This window comes from Lithobates pipiens, unplaced genomic scaffold (assembly GCF_037356315.1).
Source record: "Lithobates pipiens isolate NorthernLeopardFrog02 unplaced genomic scaffold, aLitPip1_a1.2 Scaffold_18, whole genome shotgun sequence".
Taxonomy (NCBI): domain Eukaryota; kingdom Metazoa; phylum Chordata; class Amphibia; order Anura; family Ranidae; genus Lithobates; species Lithobates pipiens.
This window is the reverse complement of record NW_027507758.1, coordinates 316,770,045-316,790,943: the sequence shown is the minus strand read 5'-3', so window position 1 is coordinate 316,790,943 and position 20,899 is coordinate 316,770,045. Positions and strand designations below refer to the sequence as shown.

The window sequence follows — 20,899 nt, the reverse complement described above, 5'->3', positions numbered from 1 at the left end:
TCTCCAGACCCTTTCCCATCTGTCACATGTGCTCAGGGTGAACCTGCTCTCATCTGTGAAAAGCACAGGGTGCCAGTGGAGGACCTGCCAATTCTGGTGTTCAATGACAAATGCCAATAGAGCTCCACCATTTCCAGCAGTGAGCACAGGACCCACTAGAGGACATCGGGCCCTCAGGCCACCCTCATAAAGTCTGTTTCTGATTCTGACAGACATACACACTAGTTGCCTGCTGGGGTTTATTTTGTAGGACTGCAAAAGTGCTCATCCTGTTACTTCTTGCACAAAGGAGAAGATACCGGTCCTACTGATGCGTTAAGGGCCTTCCACGGCCCTGTCCATCTCTTCTAGTAGTGCCTGTCAGCAAACCTTCTAGCAATGGTACGTATTGATGTGCCATCCTGGAGCAGTTGGACTGCCTGCGCAACCTTTATAGGGTTCAGGTATTGCCTCATGCTACTAGTAGTGACACTTACCCTAGTCAAATGCAAAACTAGTGAAAAACAGTCATAAAAGATGAGTAGGGAAAAAATGTCAGTGGCCTCCACCTGTAAAACTATTCCTGTTTTGGAGGTCGCCTCATTGTTGCTCATCTAGTGCACCTGTTAATTTTATTAACACCAAAGTGCTGAAACTGATTATCAACCCCCTCTGCTAATTAACTGACCAGATTAATATCCCAAGAGTTGAATTGACTTGATGCTATACTCTGATTAAAAATGCTCCTTAAATTTTTTTGAGCAGTGTATATCAGTCACAGGCAAAGTTGTAAACAGTCTACACTGACATAAATTAACCCTTTCTCTTCCACTGAGATATGTCATATGTTGGCAGCAGCTGGGGGTAAATCTCCCTAGCTGACTGTCGGTTGTCAGATGGATCGGGTTGTTGTATAGCACCCCCCAGTATGTTCATGCCTGTGCCCCTTCCATGTTTCCTGTGGCTCTGTGTTCCCATAAGTGGACCAGGTGTCACCGGGTAGGCCAACAAACATTTTCTGATCTCCCTTTTTTACTAAAAGCCTAGAAGTTCTTGCAAAGAAAATGTAGTAATAAATTGCCTTTTTGTGAACTAAAATACACTTTACTGTATTTTTGCTAAAATTTGGTGTTTGATAAACCACTGTGCTAATATCATGTGACTCAAAAATTGGTACAACCACCATCTTATTTTCCAAGGTGTCTGCTCTCAGAAAATATATAATGTTTTGAAGGTTTTAAGTAATATTCAGACTTAAAATTATTTTTAAACATGCATGCAAATAAATAAATAAATAAATCACTCTATTAGTTAAAGTGTTAAATAATTTATTCAGCAAAAATATCAAAATACGTATTGATGTTTTATGAAAAAGTTGTCAGGAATCTTTGTGGCTACCTTTGGAAACTGAGACTAGACTTCATATATTTAAAGTAAGATTTATTTACAGTGAAACCAAAATCCATCCAAACACCAGGTTCACATAAAGAAATAAGTAAACCAAAAACACAGTGACAAAATACCTAATTAAAGAACCTAACAGAGTAATGGGAAGCCTAACTAGCAAACTGACTCTATACAATATATACAAATGGTGAACACAGAAAAGCGGAGTAAAACTAGAGGTGCAGAGAACATATAAGAAGGTGGAACCAAAACTAGAATCAAGAACAAAGGGGAGTAGGAACAGGCAGCAGGGTTTAGAGTATAAGTACAAGGCAAAATTTATGATCAGGAGCAGAAACAGGTTAAACGGCTAGCAGTATCTGGCAGCAAAGCAAAACACTGAAGGAGGAACTAAATGCCCTTTCATCTTGGAGAGACCTACTAGTGGATACCGGTACTACAACCTTCCGCTCTAGGAAGCACAGTGCCACCAGCAAGTGATCCAGGCCCTGACATTGGTACATCTTTAGGGGGCATAAATCAATAATTATGTTCCTATAGGGATTTTGCATAAGAGCCCACCAGTCTCTGACATTAATTTTTTGGAGTCATTTCTTGGTGGATTTCCTATTGTGCTTTAGATGATTATCATATTGAAATATCAATTTCTGGTTCTTGTTCCAGACTCCATTGTATCGGTGGATTCACGTTGACTGACCAGAGTCCGCAAATCTTTCTATCCCAGCTATAGAGCTCATTAAGGAGAAACAAATTCAGAATGTCATTATACCAGTTCTTACTTGAACCCATCAGTTGCCATGCCATGGAATAAAGGCCACACACAGATTGTAATAAGCCCCAATAACCATGATGTACACATCTACAAAAAATGGGAACCAGTGGGTGAAAGTTCATGAGCTGAAGGAGCAAAATGGACACATGACAGGCATAGACTGGGCTCCAAAAATTGATCACATAGTGACATGTAGAGCTGATCGGAATGCTTATGTGTGGAGCCAAAAAGATGGAGTATAGAAACCTACATTGGTTATCTTGCGTCTAAATCGAGCACCAACTTCTCTCAAGTGGTCACTTTTGGAAAATAAATTTGCAATGGGGAGTGGAGCAAGACTTAGATCCGTCTGCTACTTTTTTTTTTAACAGAAATTTTTTTATTAGACAAATCAGCATTACATTGCAAAGTACAGTATATCCAATATTACACAGTTATAGAAAGAGAGAAAAAAAAAAAAAAAAAAAAAAAAAACACCTTCATCCAGCAATCATTCTTAAATTAATAATCCAGCAGTACAGATAAGAGGAGTAGCCATTACTCTATCATAAATGCAGGACATCCCCAGCGGAACTTCACAGTCATCATGCAGGTACCTGACATCTGCGCGAGCTCGCGGGAGGGGGGCCAGGGAGGAAATGGTCGGGAGAGAGAACAGGGCGGTCAACCGGGGGGGGGGGGGGGGGATCCACCTCCGTCTCAGTTCAACTCAAAGTTAGGGGGAGGGGGAACCAAGATCAGCAGACGCGTCTATCCAGGAGGACCACATTTTATCAAATTTCCCTGGGCATTGTCTACTTTCATAGGTCAACTTATACAGAGGGAGCACCAGGTTCACTGATCTCCTCCACGAGGCAGGGGTAGGGGGGTCTTCAAGTTTCCATCTTAATAGAATCTCACGTCTGGCATAATACAATGCGAAGGTAAGGCACAGTTTGCAGTACCTGTCCCCCTCAACATCTGCCAAATGGCTCAATAGTAGGGTTTGAGGGTCGACCTGTAGGTTCGACCCGGTCACAGCATTTAGCGTAGAAACCACTTCCTCCCAGTAGGGCTGGATTTTGGGACATGACCATACCATGTGCCAGAAAGTGCCCACCTCTTGTTTACACCTTAGACAATTAGGGTCCCTTTGGGGATAAATACGCGCCAGCCTCTGCGGGGTGAAATAGGCCCTATGGAGGAATTTAAATTGTATAAACCTGTCTTTCGCAGCTATCATTGATGGAATGTAAGAAGTCAGGCACTCCTCCCATTCCTCCTCCCCTAGGGACGGAATGTCCGAACTCCACTTCTCCCGGGATTTGGTCTAATTAGTGTCATGTTCCACCGTGAGGTAAAGATATAAGGTCGACAGGGTTCTCCCCATCACCCTGGAAGTCAGTAGACGTTCAATGGAGTCCGATTCCAGAGTCAGAGGGGCAGGAAACTGAGCCCCAAAGGCGTGCTTCAGTTGCCAATATCTGAACTGGAAAGAGATTGGAAGCTCATATGTACGTCTCAGTTCTTGGAAAGTCATTAGCCTACCCTGATAAACTATGTGCTTTAAAGTGACGATTCCTCTTTTTGCCCACAGAAAAGGGTCTGGAATACTATTCAGGTGAGGGAGCATGGGGTTGCCCCATAGGGGCATATGTGGGGAGATGTGGTTGGGCTTCCCATAGCTCCTCCTTGCCTCCCGCCAGACCCTCACCGTGGTACGCATCAAGCCCGTCATGGAGGAGCTCGCCCTAAGCCCCCTAAATGTTAGGTTACTCAGAGCTGCATAGGAGCCAAGGATGGCTGCCTCCAGGGTGACCGCCGGGTTCTGTGTGGGCTGGGAGAACCACCACCGAATTGTGACCAAAACGGCCGCCCAGTAGTAGATCTGAAAGTTTGGGAGCGCCAGGCCCCCCCCGATAGTGGGAGGTATAGTATCTGCTTAGAAACCCTGGGGGGTCTCCCAGCCCAGACAAAGGATATCAGCAGACTCTCCAGTCTCTGGAAAAAAATCCTGGGGATGTGGATGGGGGTATTGCGAAAGAAGTACAGGTACTTGGGGAGATAGATAATTTTTAGCAAATTGACTCTGCCCACTGGGGACAAAGGGAGAGATCGCCATGCCGTGCACCTAGCCCCTAATTGTGTCATGAGTGGCTGTATATTGTCCTCCAGATAGTTCTGAACTCTACCACTGACCTTAATCCCCAGGTATATAAAACTTTCCACCCATTTAAGCTGTGGGTGAGGCACGCGAGGGGTCGAGGAGTGAAGTGGGAAAAGAACCGATTTGTCCCAATTGATGCGGATACCTGAGTACCGACCAAATTGATTAATTAGTTCCAGTGCAGTGTCCAAAGAAGACGACGCGTCCGCTAAGTAAAGCAGAGCGTCATCTGCATACAAGGACAGCTTTTCCTCGATGGGCCCTACTCGTATTCCCTTTATCCCAGTATCTGCTCTCAGCAGAATAGCCAAGGGCTCTATCGCGAGGGCGAATAAGGCTGGTGAGAGGGGGCACCCCTGTCTCGTACCCCGTGCCAGCTGAAACTGCCCGGAGAGACAGCCATTGGTACGGATTCTAGCAGAGGGGCTGTGGTACAGCATGCGGACCCAATTCGTAAATCCCGGGCCAAATCCGAATCGCGAGAGCACCTCCCATAGGTAACCCCACTCGACAGAGTCAAAAGCCTTCTCCGCGTCGAGTGAGGCCACTACACCCGTCTCCCCCCCGGCCGCTCTATCTATGTGCGTGAGTAGGCGTCTGATATTAATGTCCGTGCCTCTGCCCGGCATAAAACCTGTTTGGTCACTATGGACAAGGGCTGTTATGATTAAGCTCAGTCTGTTGGCCAGGATTTTGGCCAGTATTTTCGCGTCCACATTTAACAGTGATATAGGGCAGTATGACGAACACAAGGTGGGGTCTTTCCCCGGCTTGGGGATCACCACTATGATCGCCTCGCTCATGGTGTCGGGAAGTTTATTAATATGCGACGACGCAGAGAATAGATGGTGGAGTCTTTCAGAGAGCTCCGTAGCGTAGTGCTTATAGAATTCCGCTGGGATTCCGTCCGGTCCCGGCGTCTTACCCGCCTGCATAGACTTAAGCGCCTGGAGAATCTCCAGAATCGTGATAGGGGCGTCCAGTCTATTTCGGTACGTTTCCGTGAGGATTGGTATATCTATGTCGGCCAAGTAGGTCGTTAGCTCTTCCTTACTGTAATCCGACCTAGAGGTGTAGAGAGATGTATAAAACTCTGCAAAACAGTTATTAATCCCGTCTGCGGTGTGAAGCAACTGACCGGATTGGTCTCTGATATGTGAAATGCTCAGCCCCCCTGCCTGTTCCCTGGAGAGCCAGGCCAGCATCCTCCCCGACCGCTCCCCCTGCTCAAAGATCCGCTGGGACTGAGCCAGCATTCTCTTCTGGGTGAGAGAGGTACGGAGATCAACAGCCTCCCTGGTCAGGATTTGCAGTTGCAGATAATGTTGGGGGTCCCGAGTGCGGACAAAAAGAGCCTCCGCGCAGACCGCCTCTCCCTCAGCTCTCTTTAGCTCTGCTCTACGTTCCCTGCGTACTTTGGCAATGATAGTCTGATAGTGCCCCCTCGTGGTAGCCTTAAAGGCACCCCACACTACCGTGGCCTCAGCCGAACCTGCATTCTCCTCCCAGTAGCTGTTCAATTCGGTCCTAAAATTAGCATCCACAGCGGCATCTGAGATCCAGAACCTGGAAAGCCTCCATAGTCTAACCGCTGGTCCCAGGGAAAGATCCAATGTCAGAAACAGAGGTGCATGGTCAGATATCCCCCTGGGCAATATTTGTATGTCTACGACCCTTGGGAGGACTGGGCTCCGCGCAAAGACCAAATCAATGCGGGAGAATGTTTTATGGGTGGCAGAGTGACATGTAAATGCCCGAGACCCGGGGTGTCTCCACCTCCAGACATCCGTCAGGCCGTATGTGTCTGCCCAGGCAGCCAGCCCAGGTCCATGGTGTCCCCCCGGAGTCAGTCTGTCCATGTCTGGGTCAGGAACTAGATTAAAGTCACCCAGGATAAGAGCATTATCAGAGGCAAACTCAGCCATCTTGCTAGTGATTTGGTTCAGCACCAGCAATGAGGCTGGCGGGGGCAAGTATAATCCCACAATGGTCCAGGTCATTGAGTAAATTGTCGCATGAATAATGACATACCTGCCGTCTGGGTCCAAGGCCAGATCCAGGAGCCGAAAGGGAAGGGACTTCAATACTAGGACACTTACCCCCCTGGCAAAACTAGAGTGGGTGGAGTGATAATGGTACCCCACCCAGGGTTTTTTAAGGGAAAGAAGTCTACTGCCGATGAGGTGCGTCTCCTGGAGTACGCATATATGTGGGTTATAACTTTTAAGAAATTGGAACACCAGGGATCGCTTAACCGGAAAGTTCAAACCCCTGGTGTTCCAGGATACAATGTTAAGTGTAGACATGGATTCTGGGGGCACTGGAAGGATCAGGATCAATGTGGAACTCGGCTCCCGGATTGGACCGCTGGACCCGGGACATACATATCCGAGGACAATGCAACACTGAAATATCAATATTTTTAGTAAACAAGTACAACAAAACTAAACAGAGAACAAACAGATAACCCCAATAACCATACATGAAGAAAGAAAAAGGGAAACAAAAATCCCTGGCCCCGTTAGGGGAACCGTCCCCACCCCCCACCCCACCCAACCCCTTTAAACTGAGGAGGGTATTCATCCCAAAGTGTATCAGCTCGCCGGCTGCAACTGGGGGTCCGTGCAGGAGGCAAAGTCCACCCCCCCAGACATCCTGGGGGGGTTTAAGGTAACTAATTGAGCGGCTCACTAGGCGTGAGGCAACCGCCTGCTCTATGAAGGAGGCTGACAGGGACATGGATCTGGGAGGATAAAGAAAATTTGCAGTTTGTCCCATCAGTGAAAATGATCCAAAAAGGGGAAGAAGGAACATATGGTATAAGCCCCCATGCTCCAGGAGGGAGCAGGAAAGGGCAAGGAGGAGCGGCATGTCACAGCCTTCTCCCGACCGTATCGCAGGTCAGGGGTATCAACTTGAACTCCCGCTACCAGGGAGGTTGCTGCCAGCATTAGAGGTGAGCCCACCATCTGTGCAAATAGGGCACAACAGGTGCAACAAAGGCCGTGGGCATCCCAACAGTAGAATGGGTTGTGATCAATTCCGAAGAGGTATTTAGCCGGTCAGCGGGCTGGCGCCAGCGAATCAATCCAGGCGGATGCCTCTCCGGGGGTGTTAAAGAACCAGGTCGTCTCTCCGTCCTGGACTCGTAGACGGGCCGGAAAAAGAACACTATAGCGGATGTTACGTGCTCTCAAAGCCGCTTTCACATAATCAAATGATTTCCTGAGCTTCTGAGTCTCCACCGAGTAGTCAGGGAAGATCATCAGTCTGGCATTCTGATACTGAAGGTCACCGACCGTTCTAGAAGCGTGGAGAACCGCGTCTCGGTCTCTGAAATTAAGGAGGCGGAGGATGAAGGTTCGCGGGGGGGCTCCAGGAGGCCCCGGCTTAGGTGGTACACGGTGTGCCCTTTCCACTGCGTAGTGAGGCGAGAAACGAGCATCAGGCAGTAGGTCCCGCAGCATGCCCTCCACAAAGCAGGTGGGGTTGTTCCCCTCAGCCCCCTCCGGGAGGCCGGCAATGCGGAGATTATTGCGCCTGTTCCTATTCTCGGCATCTTCAGCTCTGTATTCCAAGGCTTTACCTTTAGTTTGAAGGGTGCGAAGTGCAGCTCCATGTTCGGACACTGTGTCTATTGCTCACCCTTTGCTCGGTCTCAGTAACCCTGGATCTGAGTTTGTCTATATCCTGTCTGATAAGACCCATATCCAACTGCACGGCTTCCATTTTGGCTGTTAGGGTGGTTTGACAAGTGGCAATGGCCGCCATGACCTCCGCCAGCCAGGGAGGCCGGGATTCGGCTGGATCCATGGGGGCCGTCTGGATCCATGGGGGCCGTCTGGGAGGCTCTATGGGCACTCCGTGTGGTACGGGTCTCCTCCTGGAAGACCAAGTCTGCCTGGGGGGGATCTGGCTGGGATGGGAAAGACAGACGCTTGCCCCCTTTACTAAAAATCTTGCCTGAGTTCAGGCGCCTCATTTAGATGGAGTGGCGCAGGACAAGTCCAGGTGGGTTTGGAGAGTGTCCACCGGCAGACCTCTGATGTCCCGGCTGTAGAGTCCGGATGTCTTCGGGCCGTTAAGGGAGGGTAGTGATGTGTGTGGGCAGAAGGACCCGCTCTTGGTCCATCAGCCGGGGTCCTCCAGGACAGCTGGGGAGTCAAAGAAGTCCCCCGCCCGGTTTCACCCTGCAGGGGCCGTCAGGGGGGCCGTCCCCGAACTCCAAGCAATGTCCCAGATGGGCCCTGTATACCGGGGGGGGGGCGGGGGATCAGCAACCTCCCCAAGACAGGCCCCCTCTCCTCCCTAGATGATGAGCAGGCTAGGCAGGGGACCTCACCTCAGTGCAGGGGGGGCAGTGCAGGCTGGAGCCCCCGGGCAGTCCGCAGGCCGTCAGGAAAGGCCCCGGTCGCGGCCTACTCGCTCCAGATGTCCAGGCTCTGCCCCACCTCGTATGGGGTCAGCCACAGGCCACAGGGGGTGTCACTCCGGGAGCACTGCAGTCGCTCGGGCAGGGCCCTTCAGGAAAGGCCGCGGTCGCGGCCTACTCGCCACCGGAGGTCCGGGTTGCGCTTCAGGACCACACTCATCCGCCAGGCAGGGGTCCACCCTCCGTCTATCCACCGTTCTCGGGGGTCTCGCCGCGATCCTCCGCGAGCACCGTGCTCCGCCGCCCGGGCGGGGGCCACCAGGAAAGTCCGTGGCTACGGCCTAAATCACCGTTGAGGCCGCGGGACGGCCGGGACAGCGCCGCACCCTCAATCCTCTCCCGCTGGGCTGCGGGGCTGACAGGCACCAACCCCGGGCTCCGGAGGGGCTGAAAATGGAGGAGGAAAAGGAGTTCTGGATCCGGAAAAGTTCAGTAGAAGCAGAGCTCACTAAAGAAGCAGCCGCTCACAGTGCCATCCTGGCCACGCCCCCCTGTCTGCTACTTTTAGTCAGAAAATGACTGGTAGGTGAGCAAACACATCAACAAATCAATTTGTTCTATTATGCAAAGCCTGGAATGGCACCCAAATAATGTACATTTGGCTGCAAGATCTTGTGATTGCAAGACTAGGGTGTTTTCAGCATATACACCGAGCAAAATTATAAATGCAACACTTTTGTGTTTGCTCCTATTTTTCAGGAGCTGACCTGAAAGATCTATGACTTTTCTATGTACACAAAATGCCTATTTCTCTCAAATATTCTTCACAAATCTTCTAAATCTGTGTTAATGAGCACTTCTCCTTTGCCGAGATAATCCATCCACCTCACAGGTGTGGCACATCAAGATTCTGATTAGACAGCATGATTATAGCCTGAGGCCGCGTACACACGGGCGGATTGTCTGCCCAACTTAGTCCGCTGAACCGTGTTTCAGCGGACAATCCGCTCGTGTGTGGGCTTCAGCGGACTTTTTCAGCGGACAATCTGACGGACTTAGTCTTTCGGAATTTCCGTAATTTTGTCCGTCCAAACTTGGTTTTGTCCGTCCAAACTTGGTTTCAGCGGACAGTCCGCTCGTGTGTAGGCAAGTTGGACGGACTAAGTATGGCGCATGCTCAAAAAGGATTTACACGGGCGAAGGTTGCATTGCAGTGTATTGGACGTAGTTTTTCTAGTCCCGTTGTACGTGCTGTACACGTCATCGCACAAGTTTTCAGCGGACTGTCTGTTCATCGTGTGTGGTCAAGTCCGTTCATTCAAAATTTGGACAGACTGTCTGTCGGATTGTCTGACAAACTTAGTTGGGCAGACAATCCGCCCGTGTGTACGCGGCCTTAGGCTGGTCACAATAAAAGGCACTATAAAATGTGCAGTTTTACTATATTGGGGGATCCGAAAACCAGTCAGAATCTGGTATGACCACTATTTGCCTCACACAGTGCAGTGCATCTTCTTCGCATAGAGTTGATCAGGTTGTTGATTGTGGCCTGTGGAATGTTGGTCCAATCCTCTTCAATGGCTGTGGGAAGTTACTGGACATTGGCAGGAACTGGAACATGCTGTCACATACGACGATCAGAGCATCCCAAACATGCTCAATGGGTGACATGTCTGGTGAGTATGCTGGTCATGCAAGAATTGGGATGTTTTCAGCTTCCAGGAATTGTGTACAGATCCTTGCAACATGGGGCTGTGCATTATCATGCTGCCCATACCATAATCCCACCATGGGCCACTCGATCCACAATGTTGACATCAGAAAACCACTCACCTACACAATGCCATATACGATGTCTGCCATCTGCCCTGTACAGTGAAAAAGGAATCATCCATGAATAGTGCACCTCCCCAAAGTGCCAGACGCCATTGAATGTGAGCATTTGCCCACTCAAGTCGGTTATGATGATGAACTGCAATCAGGTCGAGACCCTGATGAGGACGACGAGCATGCAGATGAGTTTCCCTGAGATGGTTTCTGGCAGTTTGTGCAGAAATTCTTTGGTTATGCAAACCGATTGTAGCAGCAACTGTTCGAGATGCTGGTCTCAGATGATCTTGAGGTGAACATGGAAGTGGAGGTCCTGGGCTGGTGTGGTTACACATGGCCTGCGGTTGTGAGGCCGGTTGGATGTACTGCCAAATTCTCTGAAATGCCATTGGATGTGGCTTATGGTAGAGAAATGAGCAGTCAATTCAAGGGCAACATTCCTGCAGTCATCATGCTAATTCCATGCTCCCTCAAAACTTGCGACATCTGTGGCATTGTGCTGTGTGATAAAACTGCACATTTTAGAGTGTCCTTTTATTGTGTCTAATCAGCATCTTGATATGTCACACCTGTGATGTGAAGTGGAGGGATTATCTCTGCAAAGGAGAAGTGTTCACTAACACAGATTTAGATTTGTGAACAATAGTTGAGGGAAATAGTCCTTTAGTCCCATAGAAAAAGTCGTAGATCTTTCAGTTCAGCTCATGATAAATAGGGGCAAACAAAAAAGTGTTGCTTTTATAAATTTGCTCAGTGTATTGAGGAAGTTGAGGAGAAGCCAGCTAGCACTCCTTGGAGATCAAAAATGCCTTTTGGACAGCTAATGTTGGAGTTTGGAAGTGCTGGCAATGGTGGCTGGGTCCACAGTGTAAGCTTTTCCGCTAGTGGAAATCATTTGGTCTGGGTCAGTCATGGCAGTGTTGTGTATGTGGTTGATGCATCTAAAAACACAAGCATTTCACAGCTGAATTATTGCCTCTCCTGAGTGTCACCTTTGTGTCGGAGAACAGCATGATAGCATGGCTCATTGACATTTGTGTCTAAACTGGACATTCCAAAGCAAAGCACTCAGCTTAACATTTCAACTATGGAATGCTTTAGATACATGGATAAGAGAGCAACCACTGAGGACTGCAAGATTACATTGGACTGCATCAGAACAGCATCACCCAGGCGTCTATTTATGAGGGGGACAAATCTGATTGCTGCAAGGTCTGTACTACTGGCATCGATGGTGCAATGACTATCTGGAACTTTAAGCCCTTGTACACACGGTCGGAGAATCCGTCGGAATGTGTCCTATCTGACCGTGTCGTCGGATAATCCGACTGTGTGTGGTATGCATCGGACTGATTCCGTCAGAATATCCGTTGGACCCAATTTTCCAACATGTTGGAAATATTTCCCGACCAACTGGGCCGGTCGGACATATTCTGATCATGTGTAGCGAATTGTGATCGGACCAAGTGCCACGCATGCTCAGATCAAATTCCTACATCAAAGCTATTGGCTACTAGCCTGAATGTAGTCCCATCGTAATGAAATTACGTCATCACGTTCTGAAAGATCGGATTTTTCGACAACTTAGTCCGACCGTGTGTATGCAACAGTTTCGGACAAGATCCGACGGACAAAATCCGACGGATTTGGTTGTCGAAATCTCCGACCATGTGTACAGGGGCTAAGACTCTGGAATCTTACATTCAAGGCCTGCACATTATGTAACTGAAAAGGTAACTGCACAAGCAAGACAAATAAGCAAAGCTGCAAAACTCTTAAGATGTTCTGTGACATTTTGCTGACCTGCTGTACACTTGAGAAATAAAAGTAAGACCCCTTTCCCACCGAGCCGCCCCAGGCATCAGCGGTAAATCGGCACTATTTTTAGCTCTGATTTACCGTCTTTTTAGCGGTGCTCTTCGGCCGCCAGCAGGGCAGTTTTAACCCCCCACTAGCGGGCAAAAAGGGGTTAAATCCGCCCACGTTTTGCTGGTGGTATTGCATTACTGCCCCATTGATTTCAATGGGGAGCAACGGTGGAGGAGCTGTGAGTTCACCGCTCCTTCACCGCTCCAAAGAAGCTGCTGGCAGGACTTTTTCTGATGCCCTGCCAGCGCAGCGCTCCAATGAGAAAGCCCTTGGGCTTTCACACTGGAGTGCATGGAGCAGCTGTTTTAGGGCATTTTGCAGGTGCTATTTTTAACGCTATAGTGCCTGCAAAATGCTGCAGTGTGAAAGGGGTCTAAAGAAGCTTATTAAGTACAGTGTACAAGGAGATCCAGATCCAAAAATATAAATTTTTTTTTTTAAAGCACAATGTATCAATACAAATGAGTCTTGGTCTTGAAATTATATTACTTAACAAGCATTGTGCAGAACCAAAAATACATGAATAAAAGCATCAGTAATTTTGTGAATTGTCTTCTAGAAAATAAAAAAAATTAAAAAAGTGGAAATATCAATTTATGAATAAACTTCAGCTTTCAGCCTCACATTCCCATCAAGCACACTTTGATATGATACAGAATTTCGAATTGACTTGATGACTGACAGTGCTGCCTTGAAGCAGCAAAAGCAACCTAAGCCATAACATTTTCACCAATATGCAGTTGATATGAGGTTTTACTCCTGTAATGCTGTCTTTGGCATGAACCAAATATGTCAACTGTTACTGTGACCAAACAACCATGTCTTTATTTCATCAGTCCACAGCACATTTTTCAAGCTTGCCTCTATGTTTAATGGCAAGCTGTAGTCTTGCTTTAAGTTCTTTTTTGACAGCAAAATACTTTTTCATTGCACATCTTCCATGCGGGTTCAACTGGTGCAATTTCATTCTGATTGTAGATTCATGCACCTTGACACCAACTGTTGCAAAAGTTAACTGCAAATCCCAGAATTCCATTTTCAGGTACTTGAAGACTTTTTCTTAGTATCACATGGTCAGCTTTTTGGCCTAGTTTGCTGGGCATGCCAGTGCTATACAATTTATCAGTTATTTGAACTCTAAACCACTTGTACATTATTTTCCTTACAGTGAAATGATTCATTTAAAATAATTTGGTGATTATTTTCAGAATTCTAGGAATCTACAACTTTTTTTTGAGCACCTGTGACACTACATGACCCAGGAGTTTTGTCATAGGGGTAGAGATTAGTTCCCTATCAGGTCTGATAGAGCATAACAATGGGTAGCCACAATAGCCACTATTTAGCCCAACAGGGCATGTGAATCGGCCTATTGCTGTGCGCTCTCAATTAAAAGTAAAGAGGACCTGATGCACTGATAATGATAATGTAAAAATGATCCAGGGACAATGATCACTGGGACAAATAGAGAAGTAAGCAGACAGCATTATAAACCTGACAGGGAGTCTAATCTTTCCTGCTGTATAAAGAAGTGTATACATTACATATTGTATATACCATTTAAGATGCTTAAATATTGATTGGCTTAACATGCAATGACTTGTTACAATAATAATTAATAACAATAACAGTTCCTGTTATATTTGCAACTGTAAGTAAAAATGTTCTCCTTCTACCGGACTGGGTACTGTGGCAAAAATATGATGTGATATGTCAGTTATTTAATGTGAAAAAATGATTTCAAAAGGTTAATCCATCCAGCTGTACTATAAATCAATCAAATGCTGACCAATAAATCTCATGTATTATTAACAGAACTTATTTTTATATCTATGGTATAAATCATCAGTAAGCAGTTCAGGGCCGTTTTTAAGGCAGAGCAAAAGGGGCAGCTGCCCTGGGCCCTGTCATTGTTGTGGGGCCCAAAGCAGCTGCATCATACTTGCCAACTACAGATGACTCACCTGCAAACACTGTGTTTACATGTAAATAACCGGCATTCATATGTAAATAGTGGCGGTTGGCAGCATTGATATGTATACCATGCCCCCCTGAGGTCATATCCACAGTAATCTCTAGCAACCAAATCAACAAGCAGAAATCATGTGCTGTAACCTCTAGGAACTAATCAGTAAGCCGTAATGTGTGCTGTAACCTCTTGCAACCAGTCAGTGTGCAGTAATGATGCACTGCAACCTCTAGAACCAGTCAGTGAGAGGCAATGATACACTGTAACCTCTAGCAACCAGTCAGTGAGTGGTAATGATACACTGTAACCTCTAGCAACCAGTTTGTGAGCAGTAATTATACACTGTAACCTCTGGCAACCAATGGCAATAGCTAACTGATCTGATTCAGTAAACTGATTTTGAGTCTAGCTGCTATTTATTGTATGTCTCAGAGCGGGTGGAGAGCGAAACTGCATCAGGGGGAGGGGGCCCCAAGAACAGTTTTGACCAGGGTCCAATCAATATTAAAGACGGCCCTGAAGCAGTTACAAAAAACAGGTTAAAAAATATGTTGTCTTCTGTAAAATAGTATTGCTCATTATCTATCAATGAAAATATTTATGCATTAACAGCTTTGCGTATACAATTTTAATGGCAAATGTAGTTAACAATTCTAGTTATGAATTTAAAAAGTCTTCCAGTTACCTCCATCTGGATTCTTTATACTCTGGCCATGCGACTTTTTATGCTCATTCCTAGCCACAGTGAAAAATTTGTGTAATGACCCTAGTGAGCTCCTAAACCTCTAATTTTTCCCTTCACTTCTGTTGTTTGGAATGAGCAGTGTACATTAGTTGCAGTCATGTGCACTGCTCTATACACATTACAAATCCCATAGCCCAGGGATATGCAATTAGCGGACCTCCAGCTATTGCAAAACTACAAGTCCCATCATTCCTCTGCCTCTGAGTGTCATGCTTGTGGCTGTCAGAGTCTTGCTGTGACTCATGGGACTTGTAGTTCTGCAACAGCTGGAGGTCTGCTAATTGCATATCCCTGCCCATAGTCTATAGTCCCTAGTCCATCTCGGGAGCAAGCAAGAGACTATGTTTCTATATGCAGTGAAACTATGAAAAACAAATGCAGCCACATTCTAATAGGAAGTCGAGGCTGAGAGCAATAGAAGGTACTTTTTGAAGTTAAGGATACATACAGTACTTGGGTTTTTCTTCTTTTTTTTTAAGGTTGAATATCACTCTGAGCTGCATCATAATATCTGCCACTTATAGAATGGCTATTTAAAATACATTACAAATTCATTTAAAGTATAACTAAAGGCAAAACTTTTTTTCAGCTTTGGATAGAGTGGAGAGGGATTAGAACATCTTTATTGTTGGCTGCACCCCCATTTAGGAGATTCACCCTCTCTATTTTTCCTGGTTACCATTATCATTGAAAGTGAAATTAAAATAAAATTCCAAATTCTGGGGTGTCCTCAGAAAAATAATGAAGAGGAAATCTTCCAATGGAGACACTGGTTCTGCTGACCTGGGGGTCCTCAAGGAATTCCATTAATTTGCAGGGATTTCCTTTAACTTCCTGCTTGGCTATGGGACAGGAAGTGAAAGGAAATCTATAAAATGGGACACACATGGCGGAAAAAAAATATGACAGGGGTTATAACCCTCGCTTGCTCTATTTAAAATTAAATAAACATTTTTTTGTCTGTAGTTCTACTTTAAGGTGACCTTTTCACTCAAAAATAAAGCTGCCGGGAGATATAAGGTACAGGAGTTTTAAGTGCTGTGAGTTAGTCCCAAATGCTGGAGCACTCTGATCTGGCAAAGCTCTGGTACTCCATTGTAAAGTTGGCATCCCCCATTCCAACGCCTACACTCTTCTACTGTGATGGGCCAACAGAAATGTTTAGACTGGAGTTCCACCCAACTTTACTACTAGGTCTTAAACTAAAGATCACATCTCCACCCCTCGTTTTTCGATATATATATATATATATATATATATATATATATATATATTTTTTTTTTTTTTTGTTTTTTGTTTTTTTTTCTTAACTTTTATGAAGTACAAAGGTGTACTACTGTCCAGGTATGTAATTTCCTCTTCTGCCTCGAGCCCCCTCCTCCCCCCGCTACCTTCTGGGACCTGTGTGTGTCCCAGAAGATGATGGGGCCATTCAGAAAGTGTTGCGTGAGTCTCGCATGTGCAGTAGGAAACCGTCTATGAAGCCTGAAGGCTCCACTGCTGTTTTTCCTTTGCTGCAATGGTGGCGCCTGCACCCAAGCCGATGGATGGGGGGCTCCCTGAACAGGTAAGTGTCCTTATACAGTATTTGTAGCTGCTGACTTTAAAAAAAAAAAAACTTTTTTGAGGCTGGAACATCGCTTTAATAACCACTAGAACTTTATTTTTTTTAAAGTGACTTTCAAAACGTGTTTTAAATGTAAATGAACCCTTTTTGGGGTTTCCTAAATAGGCCATTCACCCTGTTGTGAATCACATCTTTGTATAGCCTTCCCAACAATGACACAAATACACGGGACAGGACTAAAAACATTCAGAGTACCTACATTCTTAACAATTAGATTTGCTACACACAGTGCACATGATGAGGGGACACCCTTTAATATTCTGTCAGCCACTGCACTGGAATTGTTGATAGAAATGCAGATAAATCTGTCCGTGCTGGGCACTGAGGCTGGGATAGTGTCCATATTGGATACACCTTAATCAGGATGCTCCCTCTCTCTCCAGCTACTGCACCTGTCATACTTATAAGTGCATGGCCAGTGATTTTTGTAGCAAGAGTGAATGTAAATTAATTGGGAAATATATAGCCGCTATTTAGTGGCTTTTGAATGAGCATTACCATATATTTCTAATGACACCACCACTATCCCTGGAACCATTGTTTACATTTATGATAGATTACCCAACTGACAGCTGAATGGACTGGAGATGCAGAATGTGTGAGAAGATGTCACATACATGATAGCTGCCCAGCAAAGACATTCCCCACCCTGAGCACTGGCCTACCTCCATACACCAGCTCACAGCTGGTATAAATTACTGCTACTTTCACAATCTGGAAACTGATGGTAATTCTTTAAGAAATTATCACTACCAAAGTGGCACGTTCTTAAATTTGCTGTCTATGTTAGTAATGTTACCCAAATTCTAGCAAATGTTTGTTTGAATTTGATGCAGGTTATTTCTAAAATAAAATACTGCCAGTAAAGCCCTGTCCTGACACAGCATGACAGCATATGCGTATGGGTAGGCTCCACCCCCTATTCCAGGACCGGTTATACTATACAAGTAAGTCTTCTCCCTGTAAGGATTCTCTTTTTTTACTCACTGCTACAGCCGGTAATTCTGTTGCTGAAAGCAAGATTTTACTTTGCCCTCACCTTGCTGGATTCATCTGGCCACCCTGCACAGGTTCTAGCCTCTCCTGTTATGAAGCTCCCCACCGTACATGCTGTAAATCTCCTATATGGAGGAGACCTCCCCTCTCAAGAACCAGGATGAGGGTGGTGGTGACATCTGGTCTCCAGGGATTTCTCCTTCATCATGACATGGATGGACATTATTTGGACTTCCTGTTTGGCTGGCCATGAAGCGTGCAGGTGATAAGGCACCACATGGTGCACAAATCCATAGTATTCAGTTACTGCTGCAAGAATGTTGTTAACTTGCACCAATGAAAGCATATGTGAATTGTTCTGGCTTGTCCATAGTTTCAGGCTGTTTACTATTGCCTCACATGTTGTGGTTTACATCTGCAATACTGCTAATGCTGATAACAGGTGTGCTGTGCTAAGCTGAAGCCTTCCTATTGACTCATCAAGGCCTGGCCCTACAGGCTTGACTTATTGTCTGCAGGTATGCTGTTAGCTTGCACCACTAAAAGCATATATCACACATGTGAATCTTACTGGCTGCCCATAGTGCCACTCTGTTTACTAATGCTTCACAGGTTGTTGTCTGTGTCTGCAGTATTGCTAATGCTTAGGCTGATAACAGGTGGGTCTGAGCCTTTCCTACTAACGTAGGGCCTGGCCCTGCAGGTTGGGTTTTCTGTACATTAATGCTTGGTTGTGGTATGGACCTTTTGCGGTACATGTGTCTAAGGTAGGTTTAACCTGCTAGTGCTAATTGTCTGACTATTAACCTGTGCTGCTTGCCTGTGATTACATTGACTGTAAAGCACTAATGACTACTATGCGTTTATTACTATGCATTTACATGCTGACCTCAATGCTAAAATGAAAGTCAGGATCTGCTTAGCTACATTTCCTTAGTCCTTTACCTGTTAGCAATGTGTTGCTTCTGTCATTTGTGGTACATCACAGAGGTATATGGGGTTTGCTGGTTGTAGTGGTTACTACTGATGTTTTTTTTTTTAACAAATACTCCCAGGCATGGCTCCAGTCTTTCAGCTCATCTGTGGGCCAGTAGCAATCAGCCTTCCTAGAGCAATGTTCATTAAGGTGAGGGCAGGTAGGTATATTCTATATCCTAAAAGAGTGTACATTATGGGCATAATGGAGTGTAAATTTCTCTAGCCCTCAACACCAACACCACTTCTCAGTAAGAGGAGAGTCATCCTGCTTCTGCAACAGGGACGCATCCTCTTTAGCCCTGAAGGAACCACTATGTATTACCTGCCAGTAGAGGCAGACCAAGGAAATCTCTACAATAATCATTGGGGGCGATAGTGGACTGGCGGTAGCTGGTGTGTTGGCCAAAATAAATGCCAAGTTGCTGGCCAGAGGCAGTGACAAATGGGCAGAGACTGAGAAGGCCTATAGTTACTAATGGTTCCATACCAAGCCTAATCAAACAGCTGTGTTTATTTAAAGCCAATCTCTACCTCAGAAGCAGTTGGCCAGGGTGTCTTTATCAGACCTGCCAGATGGGTCAGCCTTAACTTGCTTCTAGTAAGTAGCTATGGCAAGTTGACATATCAGAAGCAAAAAGTGGACGTTTTAACTCTGTCCAAACAGACTGTGTGGATCTCTATTCAATAATGCTCAGGTACTAAGCTAATCAAACAACTAAGTTGTTTAAAGGGTACCTCAAAAGCTTCAAAAGCAGCAGGCCAAACAGGCTTCATCAGATTAGCCATGGGTGCCATTCTGCCAGCAGAAAAGCAATATCCTTTGCAGAGGCCCTGGGACAATGAATGCATCTGGAGATGAAGAAGGTTCATACTACTATTAAAGGGGTTGTAAAGGTTTCCGTTTTTTCACCTTAATTCCTCCTATGCATTAAGGTGAAAAAACATCTGATGCTTACTGGCCCATCAGCCCCCCCCCCCCATTTACTTACCTGAGCCCTTGAAATTCCACGACTGGAATGCACTGGCTTCTCGGCTCTTCTCGCGTTGCTGTCAATCACATCCAATGACGCGGCCACCTGGGGGCGGGACCGAGTCATACACTTGGCGTCTATGGACACCAACTTTTTGACACGGGAGCGAGCTTGCAAGCTAACCCCCCCTCCCCAGAGGGGGTTAGCTTTAGCAGGAGGAGCCGAGACAGCCACTGTGGGACCCCAGAACAGCAGGATCGGGGCCACTCTGTGTAAAAGCAATTGTACAGTGGAGGTAAGTATAACATGTTTGTTATTTAAAAAAAAAAAAAAACCTACACAACCACTTTAAGTAGTGTTTTGTGACCTGCGGTTGAGCTCACTTCAGTAGCCAGACTGTCAGGATCTCAGACGAGATGAAAGAAGAGCTCTGACCAGTGATAATCTCTCTATGATAGCTGATCCTAGAATGAAAGTGAAGTAGCCAGTGATGCAGTTCAGCCACTGTGGTTACAAGACTGTATGCTGCTTCTCTGGTAGTCCATTGTGGTCAGGTAACCCTTATGGCTCATCCCACAAGTAACACATACAGCTTTTAAGTCAGAGTGGTGACTGTTCAAGTCAGATCCGGTGATATCTAGAAGGTCGATTAATCCCTTATGTTAATCGCCAATGACCAGAGGATAGCCAAAAGGCAAAGTAATGAAGATTGAATGACAGGTTAAACCTGGGAAAACTATAGAAGAGAATAAAGAATCAATAATCATCTTTATTTGTCTGCCTAAACCCAAGTCTACCTGAGTCACCCAGTAGGGTCGACTGACAGAATTATATGTCAATTTGAGCTATAGGATCTGTGGGTCCTCTGCATTAAGGAAGCTATTTGAATTTTCGTTCCTCTCCTCCAACTCTTGCATTCCTTCCACAAGGGTTTTGGCTGCACGTTCTTTGGTCAACAAGCAGAAGGATTAGCATACAAAACTGCATATGGCATTGTTGCAATCAATCTCTCCAGCCATCAGTAAGGTTTGGCTTCCACAGATCATACCCCATGATTTCTAAGGAGTACCGTTCATAGAGGTGAGACTTTAAATTGCACTTCAAAGTAGTCCCTGCACTACTTAGATCCCACTTTGATGCGACTGGGGGCCATGGACCTCAAGAATACACAGGCATTACTTCAAGTCTCATAAAAGTTGCTGCAAAGTCGCAATAGTGGAAACCTAGGCTAACATTTT

At 46.0% G+C, this 20,899-nt stretch overlaps 1 pseudogene; it reads left to right on the top strand.

Moving 5' to 3' along the window:
• Positions 1 to 2,143: 2,143 nt before the first annotated feature.
• Positions 2,144 to 12,231, top strand: LOC143990150 (actin-related protein 2/3 complex subunit 1A-B-like; annotated as a pseudogene).
• Positions 12,232 to 20,899: the final 8,668 nt, after the last annotated feature.